Source organism: Arachis ipaensis, chromosome B6 (assembly GCF_059453495.1).
Source record: "Arachis ipaensis isolate K30076 ecotype BB chromosome B6, ASM5945349v1, whole genome shotgun sequence".
Classification (NCBI taxonomy): domain Eukaryota; kingdom Viridiplantae; phylum Streptophyta; class Magnoliopsida; order Fabales; family Fabaceae; genus Arachis; species Arachis ipaensis.
This window is the reverse complement of record NC_142441.1, coordinates 79,853,292-79,870,350: the sequence shown is the minus strand read 5'-3', so window position 1 is coordinate 79,870,350 and position 17,059 is coordinate 79,853,292.

The window sequence follows — 17,059 nt, the reverse complement described above, 5'->3', positions numbered from 1 at the left end:
AAAACTACTTGTTCATCCCTAAGAATCATGAAATAATCACATGGGGGTGCTGGTTACAAAAAGTGCCAAGCTTTATCAGAATTAAGTCAAGTCAAATCAAATATGCAAAGCATTAAAAAGAAACAAGACCTTTTGATGTGATTATATTGATTTAAAAATCAAGATGAACAAGCAATTCAATTCAATTCGCTAAATTCAATATGCACTTGTTCAAAAAAATCCCACCAAATAAGAGACAAATGTCAATTTTCATATCAAATTGGTGCTAGCAACTCAAAGCAATAACAAGTACATGATTGAAATTCTAATCCAAAATAATATCACAATCATTCAAAAATGCACAATTCTTGATTAGAATGCCAAAGAGGATATAGTCCAACACATATGATAGCTACAACACATGCATTAAACAAGAAGTTCATTCAGGCAATATGTCAAACACATGGAGTGCAGTGCACATATTCATCAATTCAAGCAAAAATTCAAGCATCAACAACCCACAAATAAAAAACTGAACACTTGCAATTCAACAACAACTAATTAAACAAAACCAAAGCTAGATTACCAAAGTTCAATAACAAAAATAAAAATTAAACAAGCAAATAAACAAAACAAAGAAGAGGAAAGAGAGAAGAAGAAGAAGAAAGAAGAAGAAAAGAAAGAGAGGGGAGATGAGGAGTGGTGGCACAGTGGAGGCACCGTTAGCGGCGGCAGGGTCACCGGAAGAAGGGGGCGGGTGGGACTTGAGGGACGCAGCAGCAAAGAAGAAGAGGAATGGAGCTGCAGGTGCGACAGGGCATCCTCCCTGATTAACGCCCAGAACGCGACCTGTGCGTACGCACAAAAAAGGAAAAACATAGGGGATGCGAATGCACAAGGTGTGCAAGCGCTCCCGGCAGGAAGTGTGTCAAGAAGTGTACATACACACACACGCACAAAATACTTTTTTTTACAGGGGAAAAAGGACCATGTGCGCATGTGCATAGAAACACGTGCGTACGCACAGAATGGAAATGTGCTAGGGTGCGAACACACAGGGTGTGCGAGCACTGTGAACAAAGCATGTGACAATAAGTGTGCGTATGCACAGAGCTGTGTGCACGCATAGATGGAAAAAACTAGGGAAAGTGTGCGTACGCACAGGGTTGTGCGTACGCACAAAGATCTGTTTCTGCAACATTTTTAATGCCTCTAAGGCACCACCCATGGTATCAATCAAAGGTTTTCAAGCCCAAAATATATCATTCTTAAAAAAACACATGATCAAACATAAAATGCAACTAAATTAAGTCTAGAATCTAATCAAACTAAGCTAATCAAAGAGACAAAATTCAATAAGCAAAAGCTAAAAGAAAGAAGAGTTAAAAGGATGTTACCATGGTGGGGTGTCTCCCACCTAGCACTTTGGTTTAAAGTCCTTAAGATGGACATTTGGTTGAAGCTCACATCAAAGAGGCTTGTGCTTCCACTCATCCTTGAGTTGCCAACCATGCTTGCTCTTCCAAAATCCTTCGGGATCCCAAACAAAGTACATTAAGCTCTCAAGCAACCTCAAGCAAGCAATTGGGACCCAAGATTATCGGTTGTAGAATTATATGCCCGGATCCCATACTTTAGTTTCCCTATCATCCTCTTGTTGATTCTTGCTCTTGCACTTAGATGAACAACCTCCCCAAGCACCTTTGAATCACCCACTTGAATGTTGGACTCCTCCTAATTAAACCTTTCACCTCTTATGCCTTGAACTCCATTTGCAACCAACATCCAATCCTTCATTGTTGAACACTCCAAGAAGGATCTTAAGTTGGTGATGTGTTTCCAAGATAGCAAATTTATGTGGACCTATGAAGCTCGTTGAGGATATTGTTACCCACTCAATTCACCCTTGGATTGGAGTCACCCTATTGGATTCTTGCATGAAAGCTTTCGCTTCTTGGGTGACCACCTCTTCCTCACCACCCTTTTCTAGCTCTTCCTCACCAACTTCCTCTAAGTTTTCTCTACTATCATTCAATCCAAGCTTAAGAGGTTGTGTGAGGTCTACTTCCATATCTCTCTCCAACTCAAAGAAGAAGGGTTCTTCAAGATCATTGAGGGGTGGTGCGCGTGTATCCAAAACCCACACTATTTCGTACAACAGCAACAGTACCAGCAAGTGCACTGGGTCATCTAAGTAATACCTAAGCGAGTCAGGGTCAATCCCACGAGGATTGTGGCTTGAAGCAAGCTTATGGTTGTCTTGCAGGTCTTAGTCAGGCAGAATCAGAAGGTTTTATGTTGGATAAACTTTGAATAATTATATGTCATAATTGCTTGGATAAAATAATAGGAATAAGTGATAGGATTAGATTGAGAGTTGGAGTTGCTTTGTCTTTCTGAAGTAACTCTGGTACTACTATCTTCTTTGCTTGTGAATGATTTTCTTCTATGGCAAGCTGTAAGTGATCAAAGCCACGCCAATGGTCCTTGATCTCCTCTGCTACAACTTGAATGCCATTGCCCGTGGTCATTCAATCTGACGGAGGGTGAAGCTCTTAGCAAATCATTCTCTTGGCGATCCAACTCAAAGCGCCACAGACAAAGTGGAATCTTCCAGATCAGAGAACACTGCTTTTATGGATTCTAGCCTATACCACGGAGACCCTAATCTCCCCGGAGATCGGCTGAACTGGTGTCTTGAGAAGTCCCTAATGAAATCATGGATTAACCATCTGAGAGATGTATAAACATAGCTGTTTGTTCGTGCTTTCCGGCCAAGTATTCACACGAACCCAAGTAGACGCGGGTGTTTGTCAGGCATGTTTGTCTTAATGTGATGTGCAGAGCCAATTTGTCAGATCTTCCTGTTCATCACGATGAAGATCGGAATATACATTTTAGAGATAGATCAGACACGGATCGAAGAAGAAGAAATAGTACTTTTATTAATTAATAGGACTCAGCAGGGCTCCTCCACTCAACCTAGGAGGTTTAGACACTCATACTGAAAATAGAAACAATGAAAAAATGTGTATGGTGCTCTCCTGAATTGGAGAGTGATGATGATTCTAACTAACATGAATACAATCCCTTAAATACTAAACAAATGACTAGTAATGGTAAAACAGTCTATTTAGTGCTAAAATCCACTTCTGAGGCCCACTTGGTGAGTGATTGGGCTAAGCTTTGATGAGATCCACGTGCCATGAGGTCTCTAGGGCGTGGAATGCCAGCTAGGGGATTCTCTTTGAGCCTTTGGACGCTGGGCTCTGCTCTTCGGGCGCTGGACACCTGGTAGGCGGCAGGAAGCTGGTGTTGGATGCCAGCTTGACCCTTCTAATCCTAAGCAATGTATTGACTATTATATATTTTTGGAAAGCCTTGAAAATCATCTTTCCAAAACCATTAAGAGCGCTGCATTAGGACTTCTATAACTCCAGAAAAGCTCTTCCGAATGCAAGCAGTTCAGATCTGGACAGCATCTGCAGTGCTTTCTCTGTCTCTGAATCAGACTTTTGATCCAGCTCCTCAATTTCGGCCAGAAAATACCTGAAATAGCCCAAAAACATAAAAACTCATAGTAGAATCCAAAAATGTGAAATTAACACTAAAACCTATAAAAACTCATTAAAAACTAAATAAAAACTACTAAAAACTATATGAAAATGATGTCAAAAAGCGTATAAAATACCTGGTTATCACAACACCAAACTTAAACCGTTGCTTATCCCCAAGCAACTAAAAACAAAATAAGATAAAAATAAAATTAAGATACAATAAATTTCTAAGTTTCAAATGAAGCCTAGTTAAAATCAGATGAGCGGGACTTAGTAGCTTTTTATTTCTGAATAGTTTTGGCATCTCACTATCCATTGAAACTCAGAGATGTTGGCATCCTTAGGAACTTAGAATCCAGATGATATTATTGACTTTCCTAGTTAAGCTTATTTTGATTCTTGAACACAGCTTTCTGAGTCTTGGCCGTGACCCTAAGCACTTTGTTTTCCAGTATTACCACCGGATATATTCATGCCACAGACACTTTAACTGGGTGAACCTTTTCAGATTGTGACCCATCTTTGCTAGATTCCCCAGATAGAGGTGTCCAGAATTCTTAAGCACACTCTTTTTGCTTTGGACCACGACTTTAACCGCTCAGTCTCAAGCTTTTTACTTGACACCTTTACGCCACAAGCACATGGTTAGGGACAGCTTGATTTAGCCACTTAGGCCAGGACTTTATTCCTTTGGGCCCTCCTATCCAAAAAACCTCAAAACCTTGGGTCCTTTTACCCTTGCCTTTTAGTTTATAGGGTTACTGGCTTTTTCAATCTACCTCCTTTTCCTGCATTTTTGGGCAGTAATAGATTTTTCTGCTTAAATTTTTTTTCTTTTTCGCATGCATATAATTTTTTTCTTTGGCAACATGCTTTTTTCTTTTGCTTTTTGCTACTTTTTCTTGCTTCAAGAATCAATTTTTAGATTTTTCAGATTATCAATAACTATTTTTCCTTTTTCCTTATTCTTTCAAGAGCCAACATTCTAAAATTACAACTTCAAATATACACTGTTTAATCATACATTCAGAAAATAAAAGCAAATGACACCACATCAAACTAATTAACTAGTCTTATTTTAAACTTGAAATTCATGCATCTCTCAATTCTTTTCAAATAAAAAAATTTTATTTAAGCAAGGTGAGAGATATATGGAACATTTTACAACTTGAGGATCCAATGTAGTGCTTGATTTCTTCAATAGAAAAATAGAAAAATCCACCTAAATGATAGAAAAAGAGTAAAAGAGAACAAATCCACCTAAATGATGGTGGCCAGTGCTCCCCCTTGAGGATCCAATGTAGTGCTTGATTTCTTCAATGTCACTCCTTTATCTCTGTTGAGGCAGCTGCACAAGCTCTTGTGCATGCTTTCTAGTTTGTTCAATGCTCTTCTTCTATACTTAAAAGTGGTAGAAGTCACAAAGCAGAGCTTTTGCAATACCAAACTTAAGAGTTTTGCTCGTCCTCGAACAAATATGATCAATGGGGAGGAAGAAGGTGGGGTAGGTGGAGCTTCTGTGGGACCTCTTGGTCCTGAGAGGCTAGGGAATTCCAGATTCCCTGCTTCTCTGCATTTGCATTTGAACGCCCAGGGGCTACTCCCTGGCTAGTGTTCAATGCCAGCAATGCTTCCCTCTTGGGGTGTTGAGCGCCCAGTGAGGACTTCCTCGCTGGTGTTCAACTGTAACACTCCACTTGAAGTGTTCTATTTTCACTGCTGTGAAATCTGTCTCTTGACCGATGCACATGATCATGACTCTTGCAACTGAAAGGAAAAACAAAAAGAGAAAAAATGGTTGAGTAAAGTTGGGTTGCCTCCCAACAAGCGTTCTTTTAAAGTCACTAGCTTGACCTTCAGCTCCTTAAGGAGGTGAGTGAGGGCTCATATTTTCACCCCTAACAGTTAATTTTCTTACTGTCCTCTCATGAATAAGCTCTGCATGCTCTAGAGATATGACACAATTCACTGTATGTGGTAGGACTGGATTCTTAGTGAAGACAACTCTCATGCCAGGTGAGAAGCCTATAGTTGGGACTTTCTTGTCCCTCCAGCCTTTAGGCACTTTCTTTTTAGTACCTTTGTGCTTAGAGCTTGTTGAGGGCTGCCCAACACCAAACTTAGAATTGATGTCTGGGGGCTCTGCAGAGCTCTGCATAGAAAGAGAGGGTTGGCTCACTAGGTGTTGCATAGTTGTCTCTTTCTTATTAGAGGGAAAATTAGGATTGGACATTTTGAATAAGATGTAGTCCTCTCCTAATTGGAAAACCATTTCTCCTTTAGCTACATTAATCAAAGCTTTTGTAGTAGCTAAGAAGGATGACACAGTCATCCTCATCATCTCTAATGTCAAAGACAATAAAGTTTGTAGGAATGTAGTGGTTTTCAACCTTAACCAAGACATCCTCCACTAAGCCATATAGCTTCTTCAATGTCTTATCTGCTATCTCTAGTAAGATGCTTGCAGATTTCACCTCAATGATTCCCAACTTCTCCATTACTAAAAGTGGCATGAGGTTGATGCTTGACCCTAGGTCACATAGAGCCTTTTCAAAGGTCATAGTGCCTATGGTACAAGGAATCAGAAAGCGTCCAGGATCTGAAAGCTTCCGAGGTAGCTCTTACTGAACCAAAGCATGGAGTTCTTCGGTAAGCAGTGGAGCTTCTTCCTCCAGAGGCCTTGTACCAAATAGCTTGGCATTCAGCTTCATTAGAGCTCCTAGGAAACGAGCAACTTGCTCTTCCCTAGTGTCTTCATCCTCACTTGAGGATGAGTAGTCATCAAAACTTATGCACTGCAGAAGTGCATTCAAAGGAACCTCAATTGTCTTTATGGTTTCCTTTGGTTCTGGGTTAGAGGGTTCTTGAGTGGGATTTAGGCACTCAGAGGATGTGCTTTGGTTGGCATTCAACGCTAACTCTATTAGCTTATTAGGCGTTGAACGCCCTTGCTGTTCACCCTGACTGGCGTTAAATGCCAGTCCCTCTAGCATTTTAGGTGTTGAATGCCCAGCAGAGATGTCCTTGCTGGCGTTCAACGCCAGCTTCCCTGGGCTGGTGGGAGTTGAACGCCCAGCGAAGGCTTCTTCATTGGCGTTCAATGCCTTCCCATTCTCCTCCAATTTGGCCTCAACCTCCATGGTTATGGCCTTGCACTCTTCTCTAGGATTAACCTCAGTATTACTGGGAAGAGTGTCTGGAGGGATCTCAGGGATCCTTTTGCTCAGTTGACTAACTTGTACCTCCAAATTTCTAATGGAGGACCTTGTTTTATTAATGAAACTGTGGGTGGTCTTAGTGAGACTAGAGACTAGAATGGCTAAGTCAGAAAGGCTCTGCTTAGAAGTCTCCATATTCCCTTGAGAAGATGGGAATGGTAGTCTGTTGTTGAACCTATTCTGGTTTCTACCACCTTGATTGAAACCTTGCTGAGGTTTCTGTTGATCCTTCCATGAGAGGTTAGGATGATTCCTCCAAGAAGGGTTGTAAGTGTTTCCATAGGTTTCTCCCATGTAATTAACCTCCTCCATATTGGATTGATCAGGATCATAGGCTTCTTCTTCAAGAGAAGCTTCCAGAGCACTGCCAACGGCAGTTTGCATCCCAGTGAGATGTTGAGAGATCATGTTGACCTGTTAGGTCAAGATCTTATTCTGAGCCAGGATGGCATTCAGAGTCTCAACTTCATGAACTCCTTTCTTCTGAGCGATTCTATTGTTTATAGGATTCCTCTCAGAGGTGTACATGAATTGGTTGTTTGCAACCATCTCAATGAGTTCACTAGCTTTTGCAGGTGTTTTCTTCAAGTGGAGGGATCCACCTGCAGAGCTATCATAGAACACGCCTATGAGGGACCATTCTGAGAGCATGTCAGGAGGATATCTCTTGATCAGTTGCTTGTATCTTTCCCAGGCTTTATAAAGGGATTCACCTTCTCTTTGTCTGAAGGTTTGAACTTCCACTCTAATCTTGCTCATCATTTGAGGAGGAAAGAACTTGGCCAGAAAAGCATTTACAAGCTTTTCCCAAGAGTCAAGACTCTCTCTAAGCTAGGCATCCAGCCAGAACTTAGCTCTATCTCTTAGAGAAAAAGGGAAAAGCATCAGCTTGTAGACTTCAGGATTAACTCCATTAGTCTTTACAGTATCACAGATCTGTAATAATTCTACCAAGATCTGATGTGAATCTGCAGAAGAGAGACTAACTGAGGCTTAAGCTCAAAATTGTTAGCTCCAATGGCAAGTACAATAATGCTTCTGCCATAAAACTTAGAGGTAGTCATGGTAAAGTCACCAAGGACCTTTCTGATCTCCTCTTGTAGTTTGGCCATGTCCTCCAATTCTTGTTCAAAACTTTTTGAAAGGTCTCTTTCTGGAGTGTTATGCTTTAGCTAGTTGTAATGCCTCCTTAGAGTCTTTTCAGGTTCAGGATCAGGAGTGAAGAGGGGTTCTTTATCCCTGTTCCTGATCATAAACAAGAAGCCAAAAAAAAGCAAGATGGAAAAGAAGAAAGCTTCTTTTGTGCCAGTTGGCAAAAAGCTCCTCCTTAAAGTCAGAAGTAAAGAAAGAAGAAGAAGATAAAAATTAAGAACAAAAATAAAAAAAATAAGTAGAGAAAAAAATTACCTTGGAAATAATGAATAAGAGTAAATAAAAAGAAGTAAAGATGGAAAGGGAATCACAAGAGAGATTTCTGTGCCAATTGGCAAGAAGCTCCAAGTGAGATGTGAAGAAGAAAGGAATGCAGATAAAGAAGTTGAGCTAGAGCTAGAGAAGGGAGTAGAGTTGAATGAATAGGGATGAGAAGAGAAGAGGTATAAATAGAAAAAGAAAATAACAATTAAAATATTTTTTTATTTTATTTATTTAATTACTTTTCGAAAATATGGTTAATAATTTGAAAAGATTTTAAAATTTAAATGTTAAAATTTTAGAAAAATAGAAGGGAGAGAAGAGAAGGAATTTTCGAAAATAGAGAGAGAAGAGAGTTAGTTAGGTGGTTTTGAAAAAGACGAGAGAGAAGAAGGAGAGATATTTTCGAAAATTAAGAATAGAAGAGTTAGTTAGGAGGTTTTGAAAAAGAAGAGAGAGAAGAGGGGAAGTAATTTTCAAAAATTAAGAATATAAGAGTTAGTTAGGAGGTTTTGAAAAAGATGAGAGAAAAGAAGAGAGATATTTTCGAAAATTAAGGAGGAGAAGAGTTAGTTAGGAGGTTTTGAAAAATAAGAGAGAGAAGATAAGATATTAATTAAGAAAAGATAAAAATAAAAATAAAAGATAAGATAAGAAAAGGTTTAAAATTAAAATTTAAAATTACAAAAAGATAAGATTTTAAAAGATATGATTTAAAAATTAAAAGTTAGAAAAGATAAGATTAGTAAATTGATTTTGAAAAAGATTTAATTTTTTTTAAAAAAAATTGAAATTTGAAAAAGATAAGACGAGATTTTTGAATTTTGAAAATGATATAATATGATTTTGAAAAAGATAGGATTTTTTTGAAAAAGATATGATTTTTACTTTTGAAAATTTTGATTTTTGAAAACTTGACAACTAAGATAAGATAAAATTTTAAAATCAAAATCTAAATTTTATAAAAAAAATTCGAAAATTATATTAAAAAGATAAGAAAAGATTTTTTTTATTTTTGAATTTTATGATGAAAGAGAAAAACACAAAAAAGACACAAGACTTAAAATTTTTAGATCTAGCACCCTTGTTTTTCGAAAATTTTTGGAGGGAAACACCAAGAGATACCAAACTTAAAAATTTTAAGATCAAGATACATGCAAGACTCAAGAACACTTTGAAGATGAACAAGAACACAAAGAACAAAATTTAAAGACTCAAAGAACTCAAGAACATGAAAAAGAACACTAAACTTAAAATTTTTAGAAAACTAAGACCAAATTTTCAAAACTTGCAAGAAAAATAAAAAGAAAACACCAAACTTAAAGGCTTGACGCAAGATTAAACTAAGAAAATTTATTTATGAAAAATTTTTAGAAATAAAGACTCAAAGAACATGAAATTACCAAGAACATAGACACATTCAAAAAATGCAAGCATTAAACAAAGAAAAGAAAAATATTTTTGAAAAAGGTTTTGAAATTTTGAAAATTTGAAGAAGAAGAAAATAAAAGTAAAAGACTAAAAGACTCAAACCAAGAACACAAACAAAGACTCAAACAGAGAAAAGATAAACATTTAAAAAAAAGTTTTAAAATTTTTGAAAATTTAAGGTAGAAGAAAACAAAAATTAAAGACTCAATTAAAATAATGTAAAATAAACTTACCTGATCTAAGGAGCAAAATAATCCGGCAGTTTGTCCAAACTCAATAATCCCCGGCAACGGCACCAAAAACTTGGTGCACATGTACGCAAAACCCACACTATTTCGTACAACAGCAGCAGTACCAGCAAGTGCACTGGATCGTCCAAATAATACCTGAGCGAGTCAGGGTTGATCCCACGAGGATTGTGGCTTAAAGAAAGCTTATGGTTGTCTTGCAGGTCTTAGTCAGGAGGAATCAGAAGGTTTTATGTTGGAAAAACTTTGAATAATTATATGTCATAAATGCTTGGATAAAATAATAGGAATAAGTGATAGAATTAGATTGAGAGTTGGAGTTGCTTTGTCTTTCTAAAGTAACTCTGGTATTACTGTCTTCTTTGCTTATGAATGATCTTCTTCTATGGCAGGCTATAAGTGATTAAAGCCCGTGGTCATTCAATCTAACCGAGGGTGAAGCTCTTAGCAAATCATTATCTTGGTGATCCTACTCAAAGCGCCACAGACAAGGTCGAATCTTTTGGATCAGAGAACGCTGCTTCTATTGATTCTAGCCTATACCACGGAGACCCTAATCTCCCTGGAGATCGGTTGAACAGGTGTCTCAAGAAGTTTCCAATGAAATTGTGGATTAACCTTCTGAGAGATGTGTAAACATAGTTGTTGGTTCGTGCTTTTCGGCCAAGTATTCACACGAACCCAAGTAGATACAGGTGTTTGTCAGGCACGTTCGTCTTAATGTTATGAACAGAGCCAATTTGTCAGATCGTCCTATTCATCACGATGAAGATCGGAATATACATCTTAGAGATAGATGAGACACAGATCGAAGAAGAAGAAATAATAATTTTATTAATTCATAGGACTCAGCAGGGCTTCTCCCCTTGACCTAGGAGGTTTAAAAATTCATACTGAAAATAAAAATAATGGAAAAACATATGGTGCTCTCCTGAATCGGAGTGATGATGATTCTAACTAAGATAAATCCAATCCCTTAAATACTAAACAAATGACTAGTAAAGGTAAAACAGTCTATTTAGTGCTAAAATCAACTTATGAGGCCCACTTGGTGAGTCATTGGGCTGAGCTTTGATGAGATCCACAAGCCATGAGGTCTCTGGGGCATAGAATGCCAGCTAGGGGGTCCTCTTTGGGCCTTTGGACACTGGGCTCTGCTCTTTGGGCGCTGGACGCCTAGAAGGGGGCAGGAAGCTGGCATTGGACACCAGATTTGGGCATTCTAATCCGAAGCAAAGTATGGACTATTATATATTTTTGGAAAGCTCTGAAAGTCAGCATTCCATATCCATTGAGATCACTCCATTTGGACTTTTGTAGCTCCAGAAAAGCCCTTCTGAATGCAAGCAGGTCAGATATAGACAGCATCTGCAGTGCTTTCTCTGTTTCTGAATCAGACTTCTGCTCGAGCTCCTCAATTTCAGCCAAAAAATACCTGAAATAGCCTAAAAATACAAAAACTCGTAGTAGAATCTAAAAAATGTGAATTTAACACAAAAACCTATAATCACTCAATAAAAACTAAATAAAAACTACTAAAAACTATATGAAAATGATGTCAAAAAGCGTATAAAATATCCGCTTATCAAGGGGATTGACCAAGGTGGACAAAAAATCATGGATGATGGAATCCACTTCTTGATAAAATTTCCTCAATTCTCCATTTACCTCTTCCGATTCAATTGTTCTTCCTTCCTCCTCTTGTGACTCAAGCCTTAACTCCACTTCTTCTATTTTAGCCTCCATGTTCTCCTCCTCTCTACACTCCTTAGTTAATCCTCCACATTTCTCAAGGGAGATGTCTTGATTGCTTGAGCGTAGTAAGGCCAAACGGTTCACCGCTTCGGCTATGGTAGCCATGAACTCCCCTTGCTTCTTTCGGAATTCTCCTTGTTCTTGTAGAAAAGCTTGAAGATCTTGTTGTTCTTGGGGTCATGGTTGGAGAACTTCACATTTAGGTGAAAAATAAGGTTCAATGGTTGGGAGATAAATTGTATAGTTGGAATGTGTGCCATGTGGGTAAGGGTATCGAGGTGGTCTGTAAGGAGGCGATGGTGTGTAAGAAGGCAATGGTTCATATGGTTGGTGGTAAGGTGTATAAGCATTTTAATTCCATGGAGGTGGATAGTGTGGTGCTTGAAGGTTTGGTGTTTAAGGGTTGTGCAAGGGGTACCGTTCATACCTTTGGGTTTAGTATGCACATAGGGGAGGGTTTGGCTCGTTGTATTATGGAGGAGGTTGCTCCTTCCTCATTTGATTCTCCCATTCCATGATGCAATTGCAATTTGAAGTCATCAACCCTACATCACAATCACAATGATGAAGAGATTTTTGATGGTATAGAATTTCACAAATGAAACCTCATTGCAAGTATAGTCTCTAAACCAACAAAGAATCCTCTCATACAGAAATTTGGTTATCACAAGTAACAAACTCCAATAAAAATAACCGAAGTATTCAAACCTCGGGTCGTCTCTCAAAGGAATTGCAGGGAAGTGTTCTTGCTATTGGTTATGGATTGTATATCTTTGGGGTTTTGGATAAGAAACATGAAAGACAAATTGCAAGAAAAGTAAACTAATAACGAAGCAAGCTCTTGGCAAGGAACGAGAATTAGAAGTCCTATCCTCATTATCATCCTCAATTGTGGCAACAATTGTCTATTGCTCCACTTAGTCAACCTCTAACTATGAAGGAAAGTCAAATGGAAATAATCAATTTGCTTCCTCAAGTCCTAGTCAACTCTTAAAGAAAGACTAGAGTTAGTGGAATTTAAATCAACTAACAACTTTTAATTATCAATCAACAAAAGAGTTTGATAACTCAAGAGTTTCTAATTACTAAACCCAAGCCAAGAGGAGAAAGTTCTACTCTAATATCCAACCAAGCATTTTATCAAACACTTGGAAGGCATAAAAGCAAAGCAAGATAGAATTACAAAAAAAGTAAATCTATAACTATCCAATTATGAGGAAACAATAACAACCACTCAATTAAACAACAATGGAATATAAAACATGAATTGCATTAAGATGAGATCCAAATCCAACAATAGTGTATCAACATAAAAGAGACATCAAAGGGAAATTGGCAAGAAAACTAAGAGAGCAAAGATGTGACAACAAGAAATTGAAATGGAAACAAGATAAAAGTAAGAAATTAAACCTAGATCTAGAGAGGAATTAAACCTAATCCTAATCCTAATTCTAGAGAGAAGAGAGAGCTTCTCTCTCTAGAAACTACCTAAAAAATATCTCCAAATGTGAAAAGTTCCATCCCCTTCAACCCTTGGTCCTTTATGTCTTTTCCCGCCAGAATTCCACTTAAAACTGACCTTGGAACCCTCTGAAATCGCTAGGCACGATTTCACTAAAGAAGTCACGTACGAGCATCGACGCGTATGCGTGGGTCACACGTACGCGTCGCTTGGCAATTTCGCTTTCCACGCGTGCGCGTCATGTATGCGTACGCGTCGCCTTGCAACTTCAAATTCACGCGTGCGCGTGCCCGTCGATGAGTGCATCCCAAATCCTTGATTTTCCATAATTTCTCCACTTTGCATGGTTTTCTCTTCACTCCTTTGATCCATTCCTAGCGTTTTCATCCTAAAATCACTAACAAACACATCAAGGCATCTAGTGGAATCAAAGGTGAATCAAAATTAGTAATTTAAGGGCCTAAAAAGCATGTTCTTACACTTAAACACAATTTAGGAGAAAATTATGAAACCATGCTATTTCATTGAATAAATATGGAAAAAATGGATAAAATCCACCTAAATTATGTACAAAATGTACCGCAAAATAGTAGTGCATCACACAACCAAGCTCCAACCAACACGGGTGATAACTCATCAAGAAAGTAGAAAATAAAAGCAAAAGACATCAATAAAACAAGAAAACAAACACCTAAGTGTTAACAAAAATAACCAAATAACCAAAAAGTAAGATTACAGTATTGACATATTCACAACAACCAAAAACATGACACCAATTGCATCCCCGAAAATGGCACTAAAAACTAGATGAGTTGGGATTTTCACCGGTTTGGATTTTTCAAATTAAAATAATAATTTTCGTTGCAAGTATAGGCCAAACCGGCAACCAACTCCCAATCAACCAAAGTTTAGTTTTTCAAATACAAAATATAACCGAGAGTAATTCAACCTCGGGTCATTCTCCCTAGGAATGCAATTAAGATGTCACATTTTCGGTTGTAAGGAAAAAGGGTTTTTTGTAATCAAAGAACGAAAAGATTAAAAGAATTAAGGAATAAAAGAACTAAGAAATGATCAAAAAGGCAATTAATGCAATTTGAAAGAAACAAGGTCAAAACTAGTGAAATGCTAAGATATGCATAAAAGATCCTTGACTTGCGAATGAGAATTTAGGAATCCTATCATCGTCATAACCACAACTATGTAGTAAGAGTAGTAAAATTAAAGAGGAAATTAAAGAGTACTTACAATAAAGATGAACAAAGTCGAAGCTCAAAACTTAAACTATAAAATGCTACAATGAAATCTATGTAAAACCCTAAGAGAGAATTCTCTACTTTAGACTACTCCTACTCCTAAATTATGTACGTGATGAGCGGATATTTTATACGCTTTTTGGCATCATTTTCATATACTTTTTAGTATGTTTTGTTCAATTTTTATTAAGTTTTCTTAGGTTTTAGTGTTAAATTCACATTTTTTAATTCTACTTTGAGTTTGTGTGTTTTTATGCAATTTTAGGTATTTTCTGGCTGAAATTGAGGAGCTAGAGCAAAAGTCTGATTCAGAGACAGAGAAAGCACTGCAGATGCTGTCCGAATCTGACCTCCTTGCACTTGGAAGAGCTTTTCTGGAGCTACAGAAGTCCACATGGAGCATTGTCAACGGCTACGGAAAGCTAATTTCTGGAGCTTTCTAGCAATGTATAATTGTCTATACTTTTCTTCAGAATAGAAGGTGCAAAACTAGCGTCCAACGCCAGTCTCCTACCCTATTCCAGGCGTCCACTGACCAAGGAGGAAACAAGGTGTCCAAATGCCCAGAGAGGACCCCTTAGCCAGCGTTTAATGCCCTAGAGGCCTTCTAGCATGTGGATCTCATCAAAGCTCAGCCCAAACACTCACCAAGTGGGCCCCAGAAGTGGATTTTAGCACTAAAAGACTGTTTTATCCTTTTTATGTAATCCTTATTCATTAGTTTAGTATTTAAAGTCTTTTACACCTCTCATTCAGAGGGGATGAGACTTTTACACCTTATTTCATTTTTCACATTGTATTCTCTATCAGTATGAGTTTCTAAACCTCCTAGGTTGAGGGGAGGAACCCTGCTGAGTTCTATGAATTCATACAAGTATTACTGTTTTCCTTCAATTTGTGTTTAATTTAAGTCTAAGATGTATACTCGTTCTTCAACATGGTGAATAGGATGATCCGTGACAATCAGCTCTGTTCATAATACTAAGACCGCGTGCCTGACAACCACCCGTGTCTACTTGGGTTCGTGTGAATGCGTGGTTGGAAAGTGGGAACCGCCAGCTTGATTATACATCTCTCAGACAGCTAATCCACGAATTCATTGGGGACTTTTTGAGATACCAGTTCAGCCGATTTACGGGGAGATTAAGGTCTCTGTGGTAAAGGCTAGAACCCAAAGGAGTAGCATTCTCTGATCCGGAAGATTCGACCTTGTCTGTGGCGTTTTGAGTAGGATCACCAAAGAGAATGAACTGCTAGAGCTTCACCTTCATTCAGATTGGATGACCGCGGCCATACGGCATTTGATCTGAAGCAGAGGAGATTAATGACTGCGGCCATACGGCGTTGATCAGATACAGCCTGTCATAGAAAAAATCATTCACAAGCAAAGGAGACAATAATATGAGAGTTAATTCAGAAAGACAAAGCAACTCCAATCCTTAACCATCTTCCTATTACTGATTCCATTTAAATTCACAAAGTATTTTATACACTTTTCTTTATTCCTTTTATGCTTTCAACCAAATTCAAACCAATAACCTCTTGATTTGCCTTACTAAGACCTGCAAAATAACCATAGCTTGCTTCAAACCACAATCCTCATGGGATTGACTCTGACTCGCTCAGGTATTACTTGGACGACCCAACACACTTGCTGATACAGTTATACGGAGTGTAGGATTTGTGCACCATGTTTTTGGCGCCGTTGCAGGGATTGTTCGAGTTTGGACAACTGTCGGATTATCTTGTTCCCTAGATCAGGTATTGTAACGACCCAATTTCTGGTACGTCATGATCATACTAGAAACTAAGTGCTACCAACTTGTCTACATAATTATTATCTATTATTTATTATATGAGCCTGATTCGTTGTTATAAGCGTAGTTATTTTACGAGGTACTTTTTTTTTAACGTTTGGATTAACAAACAGTATCATTCATAATCAATTCACAAATAATAACAGATAAAACATTTATAAACAACCATACATAAATATATCACAAGCAGTTAATAACATTCGGTTATCCAAACTTTATTAGAGTAAAGATCTTTGGTTAGGACACCCCTAGATATAGCTAGATAATAACTATATACATATACATTTATACAACATCCCAGGTCCTGACCTGTTCAAGAGGTCCCTAAGCTGGCGCCCAGGCTAGCTTAGACTCTATACTCACCTAGTCCCTCTAAACTACTAAAGCGAGGAAAAGTACGTTCTAGGTCTTCAAAACTCAAGTCAGGTGGATCGTCATCAAAAGGTGGAAGGTCGTCTACTAATCCTCTGCACGATCATATGTCATTAAAGAGCGTCTCTCAAGTACTTTATCGAGTGGCCACATAACAGCAACATCGTACGGAGGACTTAGGTTAAAGTTTGTAGATAAGCAGGGTGCAGACGTTGGCTGGCCTCACAGTATATACATATAAATAGGTAACGGAGTTCACTCTAGACTCAGAAGACTACCTAGAGCGGAATCCTTTTTGCAAACGGTCGTCAGCGAACTACGGAAAGGAACTCTTGCTTCCATCTGAAGGGGGAAGGGAGAGAGAAGGGGTAAGAACTGGGGAGTTCTTAGTAGGGTCGGGGTTATTAGTTACGTTCATTAATTCTGTGTTGTTTAGCAGATAAATAGCAGAGTACCGAGAAGCAGTGAACAGAAGAGGCAGAAAACTAGAGAAAACAGAGAAAATAGAAAGCAAAACAAAAACAAGAGAATACAAGAAAATAAAACACAGA